Raw genomic sequence first — 25,169 nt, 5'->3', positions numbered from 1 at the left:
TTACATGAATGTACATACAGTAGCTTACATGAATGTATATTCTCTGGAGCAGAGGCACAGGCTCTGGGTATTAGATTTGAATTAACTAGATAAATAATGTTGTTCAGAGTAGCCTCAACATCCGTTTGTGATGGAGAAGTGTTTTAAGTCAACCGAATATTGTTAATTCGGTTTATTATAGACTACTATAATAAACTTATAAGGTCACACAAAACATGACAAGGAGCAGAGCTGACTACAACACAAAACAATCACAGATATGAGATCTGTCGCCAACAGAAAAAAGTCATTTCTATTGAAGTAAGTGGGTGTACAAAGCAGCATGGGGTTGTTAATAAGCAATATGAGCGTGATTCTCATCACTGACGCGCCGGTGGAACGGGGATGCAACATGAACACAACAAGGGAGGAACAGACACTGACTGAGTGAGTGCGTCTCTTGGTCTGTCAGTCTCCTACCTTTCGCCCCTCGCAGCACAAACCCGAATCCCTCATTATCCTTCTTCTGTAGAACTACCGTCTTCTCGTCAATAACACAGTTGCTGTGGAGAAAATTCCGCGCAAAACGACCGTTATTATTACATCCTATCATCCTCATCATAGCCACAGCTGCTCGCCCCGAGTGCTTCATTGTGACAGTTCGTCCGTTGCACAACGAATGAATGAACTATAATGAACAGTGCTGCACGCGATGTGACAGCGACACACCGTCACCGTGAACCTCCAAAGAACGAGTCAGGCTCGGAAGAAAACGTTGCAGTTGTTGCACTGGAAAACATAAACTAACGGCAGGAGCCGGTGACAAAGCTAGGTTGTCCATAGCGAGAAACATTTCCACCCAAAGAGGAAAACCACAAGCGGCAAACATGAGAGAGAAAAAACATAGCTTGGGAAGCGAGGTCAGGGAAGGAGGGAGGGATGAGGGGGCCCTATAGGGTGCAACGCTGAGTGGATGAATGAAAGAACGAATGAATGGATGAATGAATATAGGAAATAAGCAGTCATTTAATTCAATTTAATGGGAGTGACCACCCTTAGCCTATCAAAATGTTCGTTCCTCGGCCAGCAGTAAATCCTATAGGCTGTGGCATCTGGATGCTGGATGACAACCGCACCATTCTTATGCTGTGGTGTCATTTCTGAAAGATGAAAAAAGTTATATTCCTATAGACAATTTTGCAATAATGTGATTGGATTTGGCCTAATATCAATATCAACTAAACGAAACCATCAGAAAATGGAAGAATACAGTGCCAGTGCCACAAATAAAAGCATAAAATGGTGAAATGTTTTTACTTAAAAGAAATCACTCATATTTTTCAGTAATCATTTGCTGGATTTCAAACCCCCAAAAAAATCACTGGAAAAGAATAGCTTAAGTGAATATTTTATTAAGATGCATGGCATTCTTTCAATTTAGTATGCTTGGATGCAAACAGTAGGTCAGACTAATTTTCATAAACTAGGCTACACAAGTAGACAGCATTCCAGAATTAGTATTGCATTGCAAGCCTTGGTTGGGTTCCAAGGAGGAATTTGAAGGGAGAGCAGCAGAGGTAGTAGCAGCATGATGCTGGTGCTGGTGGTGGGATGTCTGGTTGCCATGGTAACACACTACTTTGAGCTGGTAGTCAGAATGGTGTTAGTCATAGTTTTCCAGGGACAAAGTGGACCTGTAGGTCCTCATAGTGCAACAATGTGTTGGTAGATTCTGGTGAATCGATGGTGGCCTTTGAGCTAAACAGGGGGATGAGGTCACTATATGATGATAATGATGATCAATTCAAAGTTTATCGGTCGCATACCGAAGTTATCGCAGGTGCAGTGAAATGCTTGTGTTTCTAGCTCCAACAGTGCAGTGATACCTAGCAGTACAAAACTATTATGATGATAATAAGGATGATGATGGAGATGATGACGATGGTGATGACGACGAGGGTGATGATGACGGTGATGGTGATAAGGAAGATGATGATGATGACGGTGGTAAAGATGACGATGATGGTGATAAGGAGGATGATGCTGATGACAATGGTGACGATGGTGATGGTGACGACGATGGTGATAAGGAAGATGATGGTGGTGATGATGATGATGATGATGATGGTGATAAGGATAATAATGCTGATGACAATGGTGATGATGGTGATGGTGATGATGATGGTGATAAGGATGATAATGGTGATGATGATGATGGTAATTATGATGGTGACTATTCCTTCCCTCCTGCAGGTCAATGTAGCATCCAGACAGGCATGTTTTACATGTAATACAGGGATTACAGATCTTCAGGAAACAGAATCAAGTCATGCCTATTCCAATGTTCAAGTATGAACCCAAAAGGCAGCCTATGGCTAACCCAATGCAGACAGGCTCTGCTCAGCTAATCAGTAGGATTAGTCCCCTTTCTGCTTCATGTATCGCCTGTACATCTAAGTAGGACTACACACTTTTGAAGTGATTATAACGTGAACCTATTGAAGAAATCCAACTGGTCAAGAGGATAAAATGGAAATCCCCCTTATATAGAACAATCCCCAGGTTGATATTTATTGGGATGAATCTTGTCCTGGAGGCAGAGCTAAGTGGTTTTTGCTCGCTGGGCCAGCTACAAAGTCAAAATGTTCTGTCGTAAAAAATTCATGATTTTGTTGTTGTTGCTATTTGGTCTTAATGTAAGGTTAGGCATAAGGTTAGCAGTTTAGGTTTAGTTTAGGTTTAAGGTAAAGGTTAGATTTCAAATCTGATTTTATGACTTTGTGGCTAGGCCAGCTAGTAACCACTCTGCAGAGATCTCGATAAATACCAACCTGCTAGATGTCCCTTGTTCAGCAAACCAGAATCCTGGCAAAGTTTACCCAAAAGCTCTGTCCCTATACTGTAGCCTGGTCCCCAGATCTGTTTGTGTCTTGCTCAGTTGGCTAGACCCAGATCTGCTACACTATGCCGCGTTTGGCAAGACAGCAGGAACAGATCTGGGACCAGGCTAGAGGGACCAGGCTAGAGTCCTTCACCTCTGTCGCCTATGATGCCAGAGCAGATGAGCGGAGCAGCATGCAGCAAGCCTTCACAGCACTGCTACCAGGACTCTGTCTGTGTCTCCATGACAACATGTTCTGCTCTTGTACTGGTTGTACTGGGGGGTGGGTATATGAGCACAGTTGGATGGATCTCTCTCTCTCTCTCCCCCTCTCTCTCTCTCTCTCTCTCTCTCTCTCTCTCTCTCTCTCTCTGCTCATGGAGAATCTGTAGAGGCTTAGTATGTGTTTTAAAACCAATAGATTTCATTGGGATGTTCATCAGTAAAACCGTGCAGTGAACGTATGCTTTCTCATGTGGGCAGGTCCCTAAGAAGAAGTCGAGGACATTCCTGGGTAGAGTTTTTGAGTTCAGTGCTGTTTGCGTAACATTCCCAGCAACGACTGCCCAGGAACGAACAAGTAAGGCCCTGCTCAAGCATTTCTTACATCACCATCCATCTGACAGCGAGAGTTTTCACACACACTCTCGCTCAGCCCATCTCCTTTCCTGTGGACACATACACGCACACACACACATGCATTTACACACACACACACACACACACACACACACACACACACACACACACACACTCACACTCACACTCACACTCACACACACACGCACACGCACACGCACACACACACACACACACACACACAAACACCACCACACACACCCACACACACACACACACACACACACACACACACACACACACACACACACACACAGAGATACACACACACACACACAACAGATGCACACACACAAATACCCTTGCTAGGTAGAACCTCACCCTCTCAGTACTACTTTTAGTGCTGTAATCAGTGGTGTCACAGCACTACTAATGAATGAGTTGAAATGTATGAATAAACTGAAATATGCATATGAACATCAGGTAAAAGGTTATCATGCAATGTCCCATGCATGCTATTCCCAAATGAAAGACAATGCATTACATAAACCATGTGCTAGCTGTGTAAGGTTGAGTTCACAAGTCACGTGAACTCCTCTCTTCGTCATCTGGCAGCATTCTCCGATGAATAGCTTACTGTGCATAGTTGTTTGGTCCATTCTTTTAGATTGAATTAGGCTAGTGATGCAAGTTTATCAGTCTCGACACCGTTTATAAAGATCTATAGTCTGACACCAAACGTGAGGCATATGTAAGCTGTATCCTCTTCACTACCGTTCAAAAGTTTGGGGTCACTTAGAAATGTCCCTGTTTTTTAAAGAAAAGCAAATTTTTTGGCCATTACAATAACATCAAATTGATCAGAAATACAGTGTAGACATTGTTAATGTTGTAAATGACAATTGCAGCTGGAAACGGCTGATTTTTAAAGGAATATCTACATAGGCGTACAGAGGCCCATTATCAGCAACCATCACTCCTGTGTTCCAATGGCACGTTGTGTTAGCTTATCCAAGTTTATAATTTTAAAAGGCTAATTGATCATTAGAAAACCCTTTTGCAATTATGTTAGCACAGCTGAAAACCGTTGTCCTGATTAAAGAAGCAATAACACTGGCCTTCTTTAGACTAGTTGAGTATCTGGAGCATCAGCATTTCTGGGTTCGATTAATGGTTAGAAACAAAGCACTTTCTTCTGAAACTCGTCAGTCTATTCTTGTTCTGAGAAATGAAGGCTATTCCATGTGAGAAATTGCCAAGAAACTGAAGATCTCGTACAACGCTGTGTACTACTCCCTTCACAGAACAGAGCAAACTGTCTCTAACCAGAATAGAAAGAGTAGTGGGAGGCCCCGGTGCAAAACTGAACAAGTACATTAGAGTGTCTGATTTCAAAAACAGACGCCTCACAAGTCCTCAACTGGCAGCTTCATTAAATAGTACCCGCAAAACACCAGTCTCATCGTCAACAGTGAAGAGGCGACTCCAAGATGCTGACCTTCTAAGCAGAGTTGCAAAGAAAAAGCCATATCTCAGAATGGCTAATAAAAATAAAATATTAAGATTAAGGCAAAAATATTAAGGCAAAAGAACACAGACACTGGATAGAGGAAGATTGGAAAAAAGTGTTATGGACAGACAAATCTAAGTTTAAGGTGTTTCGAATCACAAAGAACATTCGTGCTCGACGCCGTCTGTCAGGCATGGTGGAGGCAATGTGATGGTCTGGGGGTGCTTTGGTGGTGGTAAAGTGGAACATTTGTACAGGATAAAAGGGATCTTGAAGAAGGAAGGCTGTCACTCCATTTTGCAACGCCATACCATACCCTGTGGACGGTGCTTAATTGGAGCCAATTTACTCCTACAACAGGACAATGACCCAAAGCACAGCTCCAAACTATGCAATAACTATTTAGGGAAGAAGCAGTCAGCTGGTATTCTGTCTATAATGTAGTGGCCAGCACAGTCAATGGATCTCAACCCTATTGAGCTGTTGTGGGAGCAGCTTGACCGTATGGTACGTAAGAAGTGCCCATTAAGCCAATCCAACTTGTGGGAGGTGCTTCAGGAAGCATGGGGTGAAATCTCTTCAGATTACCTCAACAAATTGACAACTAGAACGCCAAAGGTCTGGAAGGCTGTAATTGCTGCACATGGAGGATTCTTTGATGAAAGCAAAGTTTGAAGGACGCAATTATTTTTCAATCAAAAATCATTATTTATAACCTTGTCAACGTCTTGACTATATTTCCGTTTCATTTTGCAACTCATTTCATGTATGTTTTCATGTATGTTTTCATGGGAAACAAGGACATTTCTAAGTGACCCCAAACTTTTGAACGGTAGTGTATATGTACAAACTGTATCTAAAACGTGTCATATATTATAGCAGATCAGGTCATTTAACACACTGTATAATACTATGATTTCACCATAATTATTTTGAACATCCGCTTGAATAGGCTTTTTTTTTTTACGGCGGAATGAAAGAAACCAATCCTTACCTTGATGCATCAAAGCTGTCGTAGGACCCCACGGTGTAGTGTCTGAAGAGCTTCCTCCTCTCAGCCCTGTCTGCTCGGGCATCTAAAGACAGAACAATCAGTAAAAAAGTGGGTGACCAGTTCATTAAAGGAGGGGTGACCAATTCATTAAAGGGGTGACCGATTCATTAAAGGGGTGACCGATTCATTAAAGGGGTGACCGATTCATTAAAGGGGTGACCGATTCATTAAAGGGGTGACCAATTCATTAAAGGGGTGACCGATTCATTAAAGGGGTGACCACGGCTGTACCCTAAATGGCACCCTTTTCCCCATATAGTGCACTGCTTTTGACCGCGGTCCTTAGGGTGCCTTTTGGGACGCATAATATCAATAAACCAATAAAAAATAAACAAAGGCCCTTGAAAAACAGCAAACATTTCGCTGTTAAATAGCCATCCAATAACCTTTAGACAATGGCATATTAAATGCATTCATAGGATGTGGAGATGTTGAAGATGTTGTTGAAGACCACAGTGAGCGTTATTCTAGCATTATTCTGTTCTCCATGTTGATGATATGTGCTGATATCTTGACTGCGTGGGACTCAACACTTTCCCCTCCAGCCTACTCACTGGTTGTCATAGTCACTGATTTCTTTTCTAAGCACAGCCTCTTTGATAGCAGGGTGAGTTATATGGCTTATATTACATAGCCATATAATGTATGTAGTAGGTAGATGTGTACTCATACAGGGTAGGTCTACTCTAGTCAAGGGCCCTTCTATTTCTCTGTAAACATACATCAAACACCTCAATTCCTTCTGCTTTTCCATCAAAGTCCACAATTACATTTCATTGACATCTGAGATGTACATTATTTCTTATTAATCACCATGTTTGGTTATCAAATGTTAAGTTCAAATTTGAAGACTTATAGGAAACTGCTAAGCTATTATGTTCTGAGAAGCTATGGAGTGACAAAGGTGTTACGCACCTTTTCAGCATGGGTGAAAGCACCCAGCCAGACATAGTACTAATGAAACTCCCTGTCAGTGGTGTCTCTCTGGCTACGTCCCAAATTGCACCCTTTATAGTTTATGGTGTACAACTTTTGACCAGCGCCCATACACTATTAAAATAGGAATACTCAAAACACAATCATTGTGTAGTAAAACCATTGAAAAGTAGTACACCTAATCTGAGATCTGGTGTTTGGAGGGTGAATGTAAACCCAATGTAACTCAAGGTATTTCTAAACAGAATGGAAACACTTTAAAACACCCAAAGTGGTTATTTGATCTGAATAATTGTGTTTTTAAGTTAGTGTTGCAGCATCAAAACACACAAATAATGTTTTGGCAAACTGTGTCTCTCATTCAATCAAATGGTTTTAGGATTACCTGGCACTACCTGCCATGCCTCAGGACTACCTGGCATGATGACTCCTTGCTGTCCCCAGTCCACCTGGCCGTGCTGCTGCTCCAGTTTCAACTGTTCTGCCTGCGGCTATGGAACCCTGACCTGTTCACCGGACGTGCTACCTGTCCCAGACCTGCTGTTTTCAACTCTCTAGAGACAGCAAGAGCGGTAGAGATACTCTCAATGATCGGCTATGAAAAGCCAACTGACATTTACTCCTGAGGTGCTGCACACTCGACAACTACTGTGATTATTATTATTTGACCATGCTGGTCATTTATGAACATTTGAACATCTTGGCCATGTTCTGTAATAATCTCCACCTGGCACAGCCAGAAGAGGACTGGCCACCCCTCATAGCCTGGTTCCTCTCTAGGTTTCTTCCTAGGTTTTGGCCTTTCTAGGGAGTTTTTCCTAGCCACCGTGCTTCTACACCTGCATTGCTTGCTGTTTGGAGTTTTAGGCTGGGTTTCTGTACAGCACTTTGATATATCAGCTGATGTAAGAAGGGCTATATAAATACATTTGATTTGATTTTACATTTCAAATTAATTTATAGCATAAATATTGACTGATGACTTTGATTAAATAAAAAACATAAATACCTTATTTAGATAAGTATTCAGACCCTTTGCTTTGAGATTCGAAATTGAGCTCAGGTGCATCCTGTTTCCATTGATCATCCTTGAGATGTTTCTACAACTTGATTGGAGTCCACCTGTGTTAAATTAAATTGATTGGACATGATTTGGAAAGGCACACACCTGTCTATATAACGACCCACAGTTGACAGTGCATGTCAGAGCAAAAACCAAGCCATGAGGTTGAAGGAATTATCCGTAGAGCTCCGAGACAGAATTGTGTCGAGGAACAGATCTGGGGAAGGGTACCAAAAAATGTCTACAGCATTGAAGGTCCCCAAGAAAACAGTGGTCTCCATCATTCTTAAATGGAAGAAGGTTGGAACCACCAAGACTCTTCCTAGAGCTGGCCGCCTGGCAAACTGAGCAATCGGGGAGAAGGGCCATGGTCAGGGAGGTGACCAATGACATGATGGTCACTCTGACAGAGCTTCAGAGTTCCTCTGTGGAGATGGGAGAACATTCCAGAAAGACAACCATCTCTGCAGAACTCCACCAATCAGGCCGTTATAGTAGAGCGGCCAGACGGAAGCCACTCCTCAGTAAAAGGCACATGACAGTCCGCTTGGAGTGTGCCAAAAGGCACCGAAAGACTCTCAAACCATGAGAAACAATATTTTCTGGTCTGAAACCAAGATTGAACTCTTTAGCCTGAATGCCAGGAAACCTGGAGGAAACCTGGCACCATCCCTACGGTGAAGCATGGTGGTGGCAGCATCATGATGTGGGGATGTTTTTCAGCGGTAGGGACTGGGTGACTAGTAAGGATCGAGGGAAAGATGAACGGAGCAAAGTACAGAGCGCTCAGGACCTCAGACTGGGGCGAAGGTTCACCTTCCAACAAAACAACCACCCTAAGCAAACAGCCAAGACAATGCAGGAGTGGCTTCGGGACAAGTCTCTGAATGTCCTTTAGTGGCCCAGCAAGAGCCCGGACTTGAACCCGATCTAACATTTCTGGAGAGACCTGAAAATATCTGTGCAGCGATGCTCCCCATCCAACCTGACAGAGCTTGAGAGCATATGCAGAGAAGAATGGGAGAAACTCCCCAAATACAGGTGTTCCAATCTTGTAGCGTCATACCCAATAAGACCCAAGGCTGTAATTGCTGCCAAAGGTGCTTCAACAAAGTACTGAGTAAAGGGTTTGAATACTTACAGTTGAAGTCGGAAGTTTACATACACTTAGGTTGCAGTCATTAAAACTTGTTTTTCAACCACTCCACAAATTTCTTGTTAAAAAACTATAGTTTTGGCAAGTCGGTTAGGACATCTACTTTTTGCATGACACAAGTAATTTTTCCTACAATTGTTTACAGACAGATTATTTCACTTATATTACTGTATCATATCATTCCGTGGGTCAGAAGTTTACATAACACTAAGTTGACTGTGCCTTTAAAACGCTTGGAAAATTTCAGAAAATTATGGAATGGCTTTATGAAGCTTCTGATCAGGCTAATTACATATCTTGAGTCCAATTGGAGGATTAATCTGTGGCAGTATTTCAAGGCCTAACCTTCAAACTCAGTGTCTTTTGCTTGACATCATGGGGATACAAACATGTTATCAGCCAAGACCTCAGAAAAAAAATGTAGACATCACAACGCTGGTTCATCCTTGGGTAGCACATTTTCCAAAACGCCTGAAGGTACCGTTCTCTGTATGAAAATAGACGCAGTATATAATGGGACAACGACACCTGTCATAACCCTACACAAGGAAGGAGATGCGTTCTGTCTCCTAGAAATGAATGTACTTTAGTGGCGAAAGTGGAATCAATCAGAAACAACAGCAAAGGACCTTGTGAAGATGCTGGAGGAAACAGGTACAAAAGTATCATATCCACTAAAACGAGTCATATATCGACATAACCTGAACTCAGGCAAGGAGAGACCAGTGCTCCAAAGCCGCATAAAAGCGACTAAGGTATTGCAAGTGCATATGAGGACCAGAAGCAATCATTTTTGGAGAAATGTCTCTGGTCTGATGAAAAAATAAATGATTTGGGGGCCATAAAGACCATTGTTATGTTTGGTAGCAAAATGGGGGGAGTTGTAAGCGAAGAACACATCCCAAGACTCGAAGCACGGGGGTGGCAGCATCAATGTTGTGGGGGTGCTTTGTTGCGAGGAGGACTGGTGCACTTCACAAAATAGATGGCGTCATGAGGTAGTACAATATCTGGATAATATTGAAGGCAATATCAGATCGAGTCAGGAAGTTAAAATGCTGGTCGCTAATAGGCGTCTTCCAAATGGACAATGAACCAAGCATACTTCAAGTTGTGGCAAAATGGCTTAAGGACAACAAAGTAAGGTATTGGAGAGTGGCCATCAACAGCCCTGACCCAATCCTATGAAAATGTGTGGGCAGAACGGAAAAAGCGTGTTCGAAGCAGAGGCATACAACCTGACTGATTACACAGACGACTTGTCGGAGGAATGGGCAACTTTATTGTGGGAAGCATTGTGGAAGGTACCCAAAATGTGTGACCCAAGTTAAAACATTTAAAGGCAATGCTACCAAATACTAATTGAGTATATGTAAACTTCTGACCCACTGGGAATGTGATGAAAGAAATAAAAGCTGAAAGAAATAATTTGCCCAACTATTATTCTGACATTTCACATTCTTAAAATAAAGTGGTGATCCTAACTGACCTAAAACAGGGAATTATTACTAGGATTAAATGTCAGGAATTTTGAAAAACTGAGTTTAAATGTATTTTGCTAAGGTGTATGTAAACTTCCGACTTCAACTGTATGTAAATGTGATATTTCAATGAGGCATTGTGAGTAGATTGATGAGGGGGAAAAAAATATTTGATCAGTTTTAGAATAAGGCTGTATCGTAACAAAATGTGGAAAAAGTCAAAGGGTCTGAAGACTGTCTGAATGCACTAAACCGAATAGCCCTAAAAGTCTTGATTGTAAGATAATTTATAATATCACAATTGGACCTGGCAACTGTAGCTTATAATAAGTGCCAAAGTTTACCCTTGGAAAAATATTCATTTCCCAGTGTCTTCTCTAAAATGTGAATCAAAATATTGACTGAAAATCATCAGTCAATATTTATGCTATAAACAAATTTGAAATGTAAAACCATTTCATTGAATGAGAGACACAGTCTGCCAAAACATTATTTATGAGTTTTGATGCTGGAACACTCTCTTAAAAACACAATTATTCAGATCAAGGAACCACTTTTTTTCCATTCTGTTTAGAAATACATTCAGTTATATTGGATTTACATTCAAACACCCTCCAGACACCAGATCTCAGATTAGGTGTACTACTTTTTAGGGTTTTACTACACAATGATTGTGTTTTGAGTATTTCTATTTTAACAGCGTATTGGCCCTGGTCAAAAGTAGCACCAATCTCCCAATACCCTCACAACCTGGTCAAAAGTAGTACCAATCTGTCCCAATACCCTCACAACCTGGTCAAAAGTAGTACCAATCTGTCCCAATACCCTCACAACCTGGTCAAAAGTAGTAGCAAGTCTCTCCCAATCCGCAACAACTGGTCAAAGCGGAGTTCGGTTTGTCAATACCGCTCAAAGTGGTCAAACTCGATGAGCTGGGCAATACCCTAACAAGCTGGTCAAAAGTAGTATAACCTGGCCCAATACCTCACAACGCTGGGTCAAAGAAGTAGTACCAATTGTCGCAAACCTCACAGACCTGGGTCAAAAGTAGTACGAATCTGTCCAATACCCTGACAGGTACACTGGTAAACGTAGTTCCAATACTTGTCACTACCTGCTGCAACGTGGTCAGAAACTACGACTTTATAACCTGTCTCAATCCCTACAAGTCGTTGTACAACTAGTATTAACCGTGTCCCAATAACCCTACAACGTGGCAAACTAGTATGAACTGTCCCCAATACCTACCAACCTGTCAAAGTGAATCAAACTGTCCAATACCCCACAACCTGGTCAAAAGTAGGTATTACTGCCAATAGCCCTCACAATGTGGTTCAAAACTAGTATGAAGCTTCCCAATAGCCGGTCACAACGCTGGTCCAAACTATATGAACGCTGTTCCCAAGTACCGGCTCACAACGTGGTGCAACTAGTATGAACCTGTCCAATACCTCGACAGAGGGGGCGTGGTCAAAACTAGTACGAATCTGTCCCAATACGACCTGCCGCAACCATGTGTGTTCGATGACTCTGGTATCGAACACTCTAGTAAAGTATGTAAGGTTTGAATCTCCTTTAAGCTGGAGCCTGTTTAGTATTCCAAGAGAATTTGTCATGGTATAGGCAGTGTAAGGACTCTGGCGGCCGCTGGCGAAAAGTAGGGAATATTAGTGCTATGGAGGACGTCAGTAGTGTAGGATGGTTTCTGTAGAGGCAACCAGGGCGTATCTGTGATCTTACTCTCTCGTCTCTTGTGTGTATTCCCTCGTCTTCTCTGTGGGTGTGTAATTCTCTTCTCTCTCTGTGGTGTGTGTGTATCTCTCTCTCTCTTCGCTCTCTGCTGCTGTGTGTGGTATCTTCTTCTCTCTCTTCGTCTGTGTGTGGTAGTCTCTCTTTTCTCTCTGTGTGTGTGTATCTATCTCCTCTCTCTCTCTGTGTGTGTGTAAATGCTCTCGTTCTCTCTCTTGTGTGTGTTGTATCTCTCTCTCGTTTCTCTGTGTGTCGTGTATTCTCTCTGCTCTCTTCTCTGTGGTGGTTAAATCTGGGGTTCTTCTCTCATCTCTCTGTCGTGTGTATCTCTCTCTTTCTTCTGGGTGTGTGTGTGTAATCTCTCTCTCTCTTCTCTGTTGTCTTTTCTCTCTGTGTGTGTGAGTCTCTCTCTCTCCCCCCCCGCCCGCCCCCCCGCCCGTCCCCCACCCCCCCCCCCGCCCCCCCCCCGTCCGCCCCCCCCGGGCCCCCGCCCCGCCCCCGCCCCCCCCCCCGCCCCCCCCCACCTCCCCCCCCGCCCCGCCCGCCCCGCCCCGCCCGGGCCCGGCCCGCCGCCCCGCGCCCCGCCCCCCCCCCCTCCCCCGCCCCCCCCCCTCGCCCGGCCCCCCCCCCCCCCCCCCCGCCCGCCCACGCCCCCGCCCCCCCCCCCACCCCCCCCGGCCCCCCCCGCCCCCCCCGGCCCGGGCCCCCGCCCCCCTTGCCCTTCACTCCCCCCCGGGGACTGGCTCGACGCGTCTCCCACCCGCCAGCCTCTTCGAGGCGCGCGCGCTTCTGTTTTCACCCCACCCCCCCCCCCCGGGGTCCGCTACACCGAGGTTCCTACCCCGGTCCCCCCCTCGGCCCCCCCCCGCCCCTCCCCACCCCCCCCCCCCCCCCCCCCCCCCCCCCGCCCCGGCCGGGTCCCCTCTGAGTTTACACCCCACCCCCCAACCCCGCGGGTCCCGCTCGAGCGGTCCTCCCTCCAGCCCCCCCCTCCCCCTCTCACGGCCCCCGGCGGCCCGTTCCCGCCTCCCCCCCCCTTACCGCCCCCCACCCCCCCCCCCCCCCCCCCCCCCCCGGGCCGCCTAGCCCACCCCCCGCGGCTCCCCTCCCGCCCCACCCCCCTTCCCCCCCCCCCCCTCCCCTCCCCCTCCCGCTCGGCGCGCCCGCGCACCGCCCCCGGCTTGTCTACACCCGGGGCGGCTGTCCCCAGCCAGCCCGCCCGGGCTCTCACCCCCACCACCCCCCTTCCGCCCCCCCCCCCCCCGTCTTCGGTTCACCCCCCCTCCAACCGGCTTACCCCGACAGATCTCCGCCCCCCCGCTCTCCCCTCCTCAACCCATTCCTCCCCAAACGCCGCCACCCCCGCCTCGGCCTATCTGTCTCCTTCACGCACTGACTCTCCTGTGTTGTGTGTATTCTTTCTCTCGCCTATAACTTACTTTCCTTTGTCTTGCTTTCCTCTGGTTCGTCGTGTAGCTTCTCTCTTCGTTGGAGTCGCTCGTCTCTGTGGGTGTTGTGTATTCTTTTTCTCTCTCTCTCGTCTCTGTGTGTGTGTGATTCTTCTCTCTCTCGGTTCTCCTGCTCTGTTTGTGTTGTTATCTCTCTCTCTCTTCTTGTGTGGTGTATTCTTCTCTTCTGGTGTGTGTGTATCTCTTCTCTCGGCTGTGTGTGTGTATTCTCTCTCTGCGTCTCTGTTCTCTCTCGTCTCTCGTCCGTCATTAAGAGCGGTAACTTTTCTCTTTCTCTCTCTTTCGCTTCATATTATTTACCTTCTTTCCTCCTTTCTGGGCATTAGGTGCTTTCTCTTTTTCTCTCTCTCCAGTAAAAGTAGAGTGCAAACACACCTCCCTCCCCTCCTCAACGCACAGACAGCAGAATAAAAAAAGACTACTTGACCAGAGTGTGCACTGCGCTGACAGTTGCTGCTGGTGAATACTAAATCACAACTCCATGGGAGTACTGTAGCTAGCCTAGAATAGCCTAGCTCAGTCAGTGGCTAGCATAGCCTAGCTCAGTCAGTGGCTAGCATAGACTAGCTCAGTCAGTGGCTAGCCTATCCTAGCCAAGCACAGTCAGTGGCTAGCATAGCCTAGCTCAGTCAGTGGCTAGCATAGACTAGCTCAGTCAGTGGCTAGCCTATCCTAGCCAAGCACAGACAGTGGCTAGCCTATCGTAGCCTAGCACTATCAGTGGCTAGCTTGGTAAATCCAAGCTTCAAACTGACTACTGCATGTCAAATGGATAGTGACACGGCTAGGCTAATACTACTATACTACTATGTGGATCGAATGCAAAACTAGCACAATAGGATAGATTCAACCATTAATAAATTCAACCACTGTACTGAACTGTACTGCATGTGTTAAGTCTGATCAGATGTCTGCAACCTTTGCAATACTTCCCCTGAGGAAGATGAATACATACATAGTGAGGAAGGTGTATACATACATAGTGAGGAAGGTGTATACATACATAGTGAGGAAAATGAATATATACAGTACATAGTGATGTACATGAATACATACACAGGCAATAGGCTATACATTACAGGTTATGGAAAACATAACATTATAATTGACCGTTACGGATTCTTCCACCCCCTTTATATAAGTAACACTACACTCAACCTGAAAATAAAATTTACACAATCCACTGTCCTCGTAAATAAACCCACACACACGTCCAACTTAAACACTGATAATAACAAACAGAAATCCATATGTTCCTCTGTTTTCCAGGTGAAACACGTTCTGTTAAAAACACAATACAACCCTGTTTACAACCAGACTACCAGCTAAATATGGTCCTCGCTCACTCACTCTCACACCTTTCCCTCCCCAACACTCACACAGTGCTGTACCTCCAAAATGAACCTTCTTCCTGGATTTGGCCGTCTCTTCCATTTGCGCCCTCTTCCTCCCCTCTAACGGAGTGCTTCCCGGAAACGCTCACACCTTCACCTCCAAGTTCCCTTCACAGTCAAAATAACCTCACCTCTCCACCTCTAGTCCTCAGGCTACAAAGCCTTTAAGAAACATCCCAAGAAAGTTGGACCAATCCCAGTATGTGAAGATACATAGGCCATAACCATCCCCATTGAGATGAAGGGAGCAACTCTATCTGGTAATGAACAAGTCCCACGTAAGCTCTGTTCTTAGTGCACAGAGAGAGTGAGAGAGAGAAAAAATCGTACAAAAAGAGAAAAAAATCTTGCCAGGGCCCACTCCTTAGCAACCGGGCTTGTACAGTGTACAGAGGACGTTTCCATGGAAATATATCAATCAAGAATGTACATGAGTGTTGCAGTGAAAGGTTTACTATTCTGGCACAACTGCATGATGTTAGTAACCAAGTAATCTCGCTTAACCAATAACTCAAATCTTGCATAATTTGGTACCAGTTGCGTTTACGTAGTCGGTCTATGGGAGATTAGTAACCAGGCAGCAGCACAGATAGATAGCTACTACCAGACTACAGCATATATTCAGATGGTATTCAGCAGTTATAATAACATCTGAAATACTGTGTGTGCATTAGCTGTCCCTTCAGGCAAAGGGAAACAGATGTATTGGTGAAGAAGTCGACAGCCAATTGTAGCCCACATCGACATTGCAATGTCAAATCGTTCTTAATCCATCAATCATACCCCCTTCCTCAAATAGAGGGAATGATCATATCCTTCATAAACTGCATTTGTATAGCAACACTGCTTCCTATAATTGACAAATCCGGTCAAAATGTACTGATCGGAACATTGTGGCACTGTAAGTCGCTCTGGATAAGAGCGTCTGCTAAATGACTTAAATGTAAATGTAAATGTTCAGTCACTCAGTACAACAAGTAGGTCTTTCAGGTTTCACAAATAGATATGAGTATTACAAAATATCCTGAATCGGACATTAAAAACATCTTTGCTAACACATTTTGAGGGAGGGGTAAACACCAAAGCTAGCATTCACCTATATCAAGAGACCTCTCCTGTCACTGCACATTGTTCTAACACTAGCCAAGCCACAGACGAGTGTCTGGAAGCAACACACAAACACATTGGAACACACACATTGGAACACACACATTGGAACACACACATTGGAACACACACATTGGAACACACACATTGGAACACACACATTGGGAACACACACATTGGAACACACATGCACCACACTTGGAACACACACATTGGAACCACCTTGACACATGGAACACACACATTGGAACACACACTTTGAAACACACACATTGGAACACACACTTTGAAACATCACACACTTGAACACATCACTTTGAACACACACATTGGAACACACACACACACACACACAAGTGTCTGGAACATCCAATGCATATTTGTGTTCTATCAGAGAGGAGTAACAGGCGGACTGACATTATACTGTCGTCATCATGACTCAAAGTGTACTGCCCACACACACACACACAACCCTCCCGGCCAAAATCACAGATGGCTTGCCATCACTTCTCGAGACTGCCTGTAGTTAAAAATCCTGCATTCATTTCTATTCACACCATCCTGCATATGATACAGTTCAAGACGACCAATAACATTGTTAATCTTGGCACCCAGAATCAAATCTCATGTGTTGTGCTATTGTTTGTCAGAAGGTGGCTAATAACATTGTGATGATGTGACAGCGATAACGTTGATTATTTTTTCAAATGTACTTTTTATTTTCCATAAAAACACTCTCTAATGTACTTGAATGCAAGGTCTGAGCCCCCCCCCCCCCCCCCCCCCCCCCCCCCACCCTCCCCCCCCCCCCCCCCCCCCCCCCCCCCCCCCCCCCCCCACCCCCCCAAAAAATAACAAACAGAGATTCAGAAAGTATTCATACTGTACCTGTTGACTTATTCCACAATATATTGTGTTACAGCCCTGATTTCAAAATGGATTAAATATATATTTTTCTCACCCATCTACACACCAATAACCCATAATGATAAAGTGAAAACATGTTTTAATATATTTCTTTAAACATTTATTGAAAATTAAATGGAAATATCAGTCAATACATGTTAGAATCACCTTTGGCAGCGATTACAACTGTGAGTCATTACAGGTAAGTCTCTAAGAGCTTTGCACACCTGGATTGTACAATATTTGCACATTATTATTAAAATAATTATTCATGGTCTGTCAAGTTGGTTGTTGATTGTTGCTACACAGCCATAGTGTTGCCATAGATTTTCAAGCTAATTTAAGTCAAAACAGTAATTAGGCCATTAAGGAACATTCAATGTCATCTTGGTAAGCAACTCTGGTGTATATTTGGCCTTGTGTTTTAGGTTATTGTCCTGCTGAAAGGTGAATTAGTCTCACAGTGTCTGTTGGAACCGGGTGTCCTCTAGGATTTTACCTATTCTAAGCTCTATTCCGTTTATTTTAATCCTAAAACCCCCCTACTCCTTGCAGATGACAAGCATACCCATAACATGATGCAGCCACCACCATGCTTGAAAATATGAAGACTGGTACACAGTGGATTATGTGGGATTTACCCCAAATATAACACTTTGTATTCAGGTCATAAAGTTAATTTCTTTGCCACATTATTTGCAGTTTTACTTTAGTGCCTTATTGCAAACAGGATGCATGTTTTGCAATATTTTTCTTCTGTACAGGCTTCCTTCTTTTCACTCTGTCATTTAGGTTAGTATTGTGGAGTAACTGCAATGTTGTTGATCCTCAGTTTTCTCCTATCACAGCCATTAAACTCTGTAMCTGTTTTAAAGTCACCATTGGCCTCATGATGAAATCACTGAGCAGKTTCCTTACTCTCCGGGAACTAAATTAGRCAGGACGCCTGTATCTTTGTCGTGACTGGGTGTATTGATACACCATCCAAAGTGTAATTAATAACTTCACCATGCTCAAAGGAATATTCAATGTCTGCTTTTTAATATTTTATCTACCAATAGGTGCCCTTCTTTGTGAGGCATTGGAGTGTAGGCGGGTGACACAACATCTCAATTCAACCTATTGCAAWTCAGGCTGTAACACAACAAAATGTGGAAAAGGTCAAGGGGTGTGACTACTTTCTGAAGGCATTGTACGAGATCTTCAGTTTCTTGGCAATTTCTCRCATGGAATAGCCTTCATTTCTCAGAACAAGAATAGACTGACGAGTTTCAGAAGAAAGGTATTTGTTTCTGGCCATTTTGAGCCTGTAATCGAACCCACAAATGCTGATGCTCCAGATACTCAACTAGTCTAAAGAAGAACAGTTTTAATGCATATTTAATCAGGACAACAGTTTTCAGCTGTGCTAACATATTTGSAAAAGGGGTTTCTAATGATCAATTGGCCTTTTAAAATGATAAACTTGGATTAGCTAACACAACGTGCCATTGGAACACAGGAGTGATATAATGGGCTCTGTCGCCTATGTAATAATTCCATAAATAAATCTGCGTTTCCAGCTACAATAGTCATTTACAACATAACAATGTCTACACTGTATTTCTGATCAAATTTGATGTTATTTTAATGGACAAAAAATTTGCTTTTCTTTCAAAAACAGGGACATTTCTAAGTGACCCCAAACTTTTGAACGGTAGTGTATATATATTTCTTACAACGAGTATGAGAGAAAATGTTTCTGTTTTACAGCTCAGAGATTCTTGAAAGACAGGACAATCTCAGCTTTTTTTCCGCAAATATTTGTCTTAATACTAATAAAATGTGTAATATATATTAGCTAGATGCAACTAACTGGATTTATGTCAACTCCGTCAGACACAATAAAATACACTTCATTTTTTTTAAATATTGCCCCACAAGTGTTTAAAGGCCTTGATTATTTAATTCTAACATTAGATTAGTCAAATATGTAATACAAATCTCCAAACTTTTTATTTTATTTTTAAAGCACTGTTAAATGCTCCAGGGCTRATTGTGTTAGCATTTTGGCATGTTTTTCTAGATTTAGATCATAAAACGAGATTTATAAAGCAAATATTCCCCCTTAGGTCTAGCACAGCAAATACTTCAATTGTTTAAGCATCCATGCAGAACAGTGATTCAAATATTTTTTCAGAATCTTGACAAAAAAAACATTGACTCAATCAGTGACAAAGTATATTCATTTAAAATGGGGATCCTTTGCTCTGAACAAGGGCATTTCCAGGCATAGAGTCGACATGTACATTTATAATATTTCAAGCATTTTKWAAATTCCCAAAACAAATTATTCCCCGAATGTACATTGAAAACTCGTGGGCCCCCCTTGCAGGGGCTGCGGGGGKGTGTGCTATGCCAGTGTGTGTTAGGATTACATGGAGCATTATGAATGACACAAGCTGGCTACATACAGTATAAATGGAATGCAGGTGACCTTTCAGATAGATAATGAGGCTAATATACAATTAATGAATCACATCAATTGCTTCACTTTTGGCATATAAGTGCGCCATAGAGTATATCTTTAAAAATAATACACCTGCCACTTGTTATTAAGTGTTTCAATTGCTGGGTTATTATAATTACATCAGTACATCTGTGCAGCCAGAACATGCAAAGTGGTGTGCTTTTAACTCAAGAGATACCCTCGTCCCCTCTGGTCTGAGCAGAGCTACTGCATTCAGCTACTGAACACGGCTACTGAACACCTACTGAACACGGCTACTGAACACGGCTACTGAACACAGCTACTGAACACAGCTACTGAACACAGCTACTGAACACAGCTACAGAACACTGCTATGAACACTGCTACTGAACACGGCTACTGAACACGGCTACTGAACCACTGCTACTGAACACGGCCTACATGAACACAGCTACTGAAACACAGCTACTGAACACGCTACTGAACACTGCTACTAAAACATGCTAACTGAACACGGAGCTACTGAAACACAGCTACTGAACAACAAGCTACTGAACCAGCTACTGAACACTGCTACTGAACACTGCTACTGAACACGGCTACTGAACACAGCTACTGAACACAGCTACTTTGAACACAGCTACTGAACACGCTACTGAACAACAGCTACTGAACAACTGCTACTGAACACGGCTACTGAACACAGCTACTGAACACGTGCTAACTGAACACGCTACTGAACACGACTACTGAACACAGCTACTGACAGCTACTGACACGGCTACTGACACAGCTACTGAAACGGCTACTGAACACTGCTACTGAACACGGGCTACTGAACACAGCTACTGAACACAGCTACTGAACACTGCTACTGAACACAGCTACTGAACACAGCTACTGAACACTGCTGTACTGATGTGTAAGCATTTATGTGGACCAAAATAACTTTAAACAGAAGGTTGCCCCCAGGCTCAAGGGGCAAGCACAAACACACACCACACATACACATGGAAGAAAGTATACAATACACACACACAACACACACACACACACACACACACACACACACACACACACACACACACACACACACACACACACACACACACACACACACATCACACACACACACACACACACACCACACACACACACACACACAGAGAGAGAAGTATACAGTACACAAGATACACAACACACACTTTCTCTCTAAATACAAAGAAGAAATTAGTTTAGCAGGCAGACATTTTGAATAACCACTACAGTATTACACTGTTATTAACCACTACAGTACTTACAGCTGTATAACCACTACAGTACTACAGCTGTATAACCACTACAGTACTACAGCTGATATACCACGTACACGTACTACAGCTGTATGTAACCACTACAGTATTACAGCTGTATAACCACACATACTAAGCTGTTAACCCTCATACTACAGCTGTTAACCACTACAGTACACAGCTGAATAACCACTACAGTACTACAGCTGTATAACCACTACATTACTACATGCTGTCAGTCACGCCACTTTGTGCATACAATGCATTGTAGTCTAGTGACAGAACTGTAAAGTCTTCTGTTCAGCCCATACTCTCTACTTTACACATCCTAATCCACCAGGATGCATACGAGGAGAGTTAGTGAACAAGGTGACACAGGCAAGGGTGACACATTCTTTACATGGTGTACCCTGTGGCTTAACACCGAATATATAGAATCAAATGGCATAACACTGTGTGGTGAAAGGATGCAGTTGTAGGCTGGGTACTGTGTCCTTGCTGGCTGAGTGTTAATTGCATTAACAGCTGCCATGGCCAGAAGGACTTCTCATATTCAGAGGGTTTCAGAGCATGAGAGAGCTAGTGGCAGGACCGAGCACAAGAATTAGAGGAACTGTATTATCCAATGGTTGGTGTTTGAATATACAGCTCTAACGTTTATATGTAAAGGCCAATTTGACAAAGCCAAGGAGATTTAGAAGTGAATTTGAACAGTGACGTGATTATTGGGACTAACAACGTTTCTCGTCTCTCCTGTCTCTCTCTTCTCTGCTCTCAAGAACTTACATGGTCTTTTCCTCTGGTTAGGGGTCTCCTCCACACACTCTGCTGGGAACCATTCCCCGTTACCCTGCACTGCCCCAAAGAAACCACCTCTCACTATGGAGAGCACTGAGAGGAGGATGAGGGGAGAATAGAGAGAGAGAGAGGGAGGAGGAAGAGAGAGGAGACAGACTCAGGGGAGAGAGATGAGACAGAGGGCGGGAGAGGAGTAGAGAGAGAGAGAGAGAGAATGAGAGAGACGAGACGAGAGCCGATTATAGGGGGGAGAAGAGAGACAGAGGGGTGAGGAGTGAGAGAGAAGAGAGAGATAGGGGGAGAGAATGACAGAGGGGGGAAAGTGAGAGAGAAGAGAGATAGGGAGAGAGAGAGAAGAAGAAAAATAGACAGTGTAAGACAAAGAGAGACAATAGTATGTAAGGGAATAATTACTCCTGTACTTTTCCATGCAGAACTGACTGTATATTGTTATGAACCTAAAAAAGACCTAGTTCACTCCAGTACTGTAGTCTCTTCAGCTCCACTCCAGTACTGTGCCTGTGGTCTGTTAGCCCACTCCAGTACTGTGCCGTGGGTCTGTTCAGCTCCACTCCAGTACTGTGCCTGTGTCTGTTCAGCTCACTCCAGTACTTGTGCCTGTGGTCTGTTCAGCTCCACTCCAGTACTGTGCCTGTGGTCTGTTCAGCTCCACTCAGTACCGTGTCTGTGGTCTGTTCAGCTCCACTCCAGTTACTGTGCCTGTGGGTCTGTCAGCTCCCACTCCAGTACTGTGGTCTTGTGGTCTCTTCAGCTTCCACTCCATAGTGTCTGTGGTCTCTTCAGCTCCACTCCAGTAGTGTGCCTGTGGTCTGTTTTCAGCTCCACTCCATCTGTGCCTGGTCTGTTCAGCTCCCCCAGTACGTGCCTGTGGGTCTCTTCAGCTCCATCCAGTAGTGTGCCTGTGGTCTCTTCAGCTCCACTCCAGTACCGTGTCTGTGGTCTCTTCAGCTCCACTCCAGTACTGTGCCTGTGGTCTGTTCAGCTCCACTCCAGTATGTGCCTGTGGTCTCTTCAGCTCCACTCCAGTAGTGTGCCTGTGGTCTCTTCAGCTCCACTCCGTAGTGTGCCTGTGGTCTTTTCAGCTCCACTCCAGTATCGTGTTGTGGTCTCTTCAGCTCCACTCCAGTGGTCTGGGGTCTCTTCAGCTCCACTCCAGTCTGTGGTCTCTTCAGCTCCACTCCAGTACTGTCCTGTGGTCTCTTCAGCTCCACTCCATACTGTGCTGTGTCTGTCAGCTCCACTCCAGTACCGTGTCTGTGGTCTGTTCAGCTCCACTCCAGTACTGTGCCTGTGGTCTGTTCAGCTCCACTCCAGTACGTGTCTGTGGTCTCTTCAGCTCCACTCCAGTACGTGTCTGTGGTCTCTTCAGCTCCACTCCAGTAGTGTCCTGTGTTCTTCAGCTCCACTCCAGTACTGTGCCTGTGGTCTGTTCAGCTCCACTCCAGTACGTGGCCTGTGGTCTCTTCAGCTCCACTCCAGTAGTTGCTGTGGTCTCTTCAGCTCCACTCCAGTAGTGTCTGTGGTCTCTTCAGCTCCACTCAGTACTGTGCCTGTGGTCTGTTCAGCTCCACTCCAGTACTGTGCCTGTGGTCTCTTCAGCTCCACTCCAGTAGTGTGCCTGTGGTCTCTAAGCTCCACTCCAGTATTCGTGGCTGTGGTCTCATTCAGCTCCACTCCAGTAGTGTTCTGTGTCTCTTCAGCTCCACTCCAGTACTGTGGTCTCTTCAGCTCCACTCCAGTACTGTTCTGTGGTCTCTTCAGCTCCACGTCCAGTACTGTGCCTGTGGTCTGTTCAGCTCCACTCCAGTACTGTGCCTGTGTCTCTTCAGCTCCACTCCAGTATGTTGCCTGTGTCTCTTCAGCTCCACTCCAGTATCGTGTCTGTGGTCTCTTCAGCTGCCACTCCAGTAGTGTCTGTTGGTCTCTTCAGCTCCACTCCAGTACTGTGGTCTCTTCAGCTCCACTCCAGTACTGTCTGTGGTCTCTTCAGCTCCACTCCATAGTACCTGTGCCTCTTGTGGTCTCTTCAGCTCCACTCCAGTACCGTGGTCTGTGTCTCTCAGCTCCACTCCCAGTAGTGTCTGTGGTCTCTTCAGCTCCACTCCAGTAGTGTCTGTGGTCTCTTCAAGCTCCACTCCAGTAGTGTGCCTGTGGTCTTCTTCAGCTCCACCCAGTACTGTGTCTGTGTCGCTTCAGCTCACTCCAGTCCGTGTTCTGTGGTCTCTCAGCTCCACCCAGTACCGTGTCTGTTGGTCTCTTCAGCTCCACTCCAGTACCGTGCCTGTGTCTCTTCAGCTCCACTCCAGTAGTGTCTTGGGTCTCTTCAGCTCCACTCCAGTACCTGTGGTCTCTTCAGCTCCACTCCAGTACCGTGCTGTGGTCTCTTCAGCCTCCACTCCAGTACCGTGCCTGTGGTCTCTTCAGCTCCACTCCAGTAGCTTGTCTGTGTGTCTCTTCAGCTCCACTCCAGTTACTGTGGTCTCTTCAGCTCCACTCCAGTACTGTCTGTGGTCTTCAGCTCCCACTCCATACGTGCTGTGTTTCAGCTCCACTCCATGACGTGTCTGTGTCTCTGCAGCTCCACTCAGTAGCGTGTCTGTGTCTCTTCAGCTCCACTCCAGTAAGTGGCTGTGGTCTCTTCAGCTCCATGCTGTTCTCAGTTCACCGTGCCTGTGGTCTCTTCAGCTCCACTCCAGTACGTGTCTGTGTCCTTCAGCTCCACTCCAGTACCGTGTCTGTGGTCTCTTCAGCTCCACTCCAGTACCTGGCCTGTGGTCTCTTCAGCTCCACTCCAGTACCGTGTCTGTGGTCTTTCAGCTCCACTCCAGTACCGTGTCTGTGTCTCTTCAGCTCCACTCCAGTACCGTGCCTGTGGTCTCTTCAGCTCCACTCCAGTGTACCATCTGTGTCTCTTCAGCTCCATCCAGTAGTGCCTGTGGTCTCTTTCAGCTCCACTCCAGTACCTGGCCTGTGGTCTGTTCAGCTCCACTCCAGTATAGTGTCTGTGGTCTGTTCAGCTCCACTCCAGTTAGTGTCTGTGGTCTCTTCAGCTCCACTCCAGTAGTGTGCCTGTGGTCTCTTCAGCTCCACTCCAGTAGTGCCTGTGGTCTGTTCAGCTCCACTCCAGTACGTGTCTGTGGTCTCTTCAGCTCCACTCCCGTAGTGTCTGTGGTCTCTTCAGCTCCACTCCAGTACTGTGCCTGTGGTCTGTTCAGCTCCACTCCAGTACCGTGCCTGTGGTCTGTTCAGCTCCACTCCAGTACTGTCTGTGGTCTGTTCAGCTCCACTCCAGTACGTGTCTGTGGTCGTTCAGCGTCCACTCCA

At 45.1% G+C, this 25,169-nt stretch overlaps 1 pseudogene; it reads right to left on the bottom strand.

Annotated features, from left to right (window-relative positions):
• The window catches only part of LOC111961051 (SH3 and multiple ankyrin repeat domains protein 2-like), a 158,160-nt pseudogene that overhangs the window by 42,985 nt on the left and 90,006 nt on the right, over positions 1-25,169 (bottom strand).

This window comes from Salvelinus sp. IW2-2015, linkage group LG4q.1:29 (genome assembly GCF_002910315.2).
Source record: "Salvelinus sp. IW2-2015 linkage group LG4q.1:29, ASM291031v2, whole genome shotgun sequence".
Classification (NCBI taxonomy): Eukaryota; Metazoa; Chordata; class Actinopteri; order Salmoniformes; family Salmonidae; genus Salvelinus; species Salvelinus sp. IW2-2015.
This window is presented reverse-complemented; position numbering and strand designations above follow the sequence as displayed.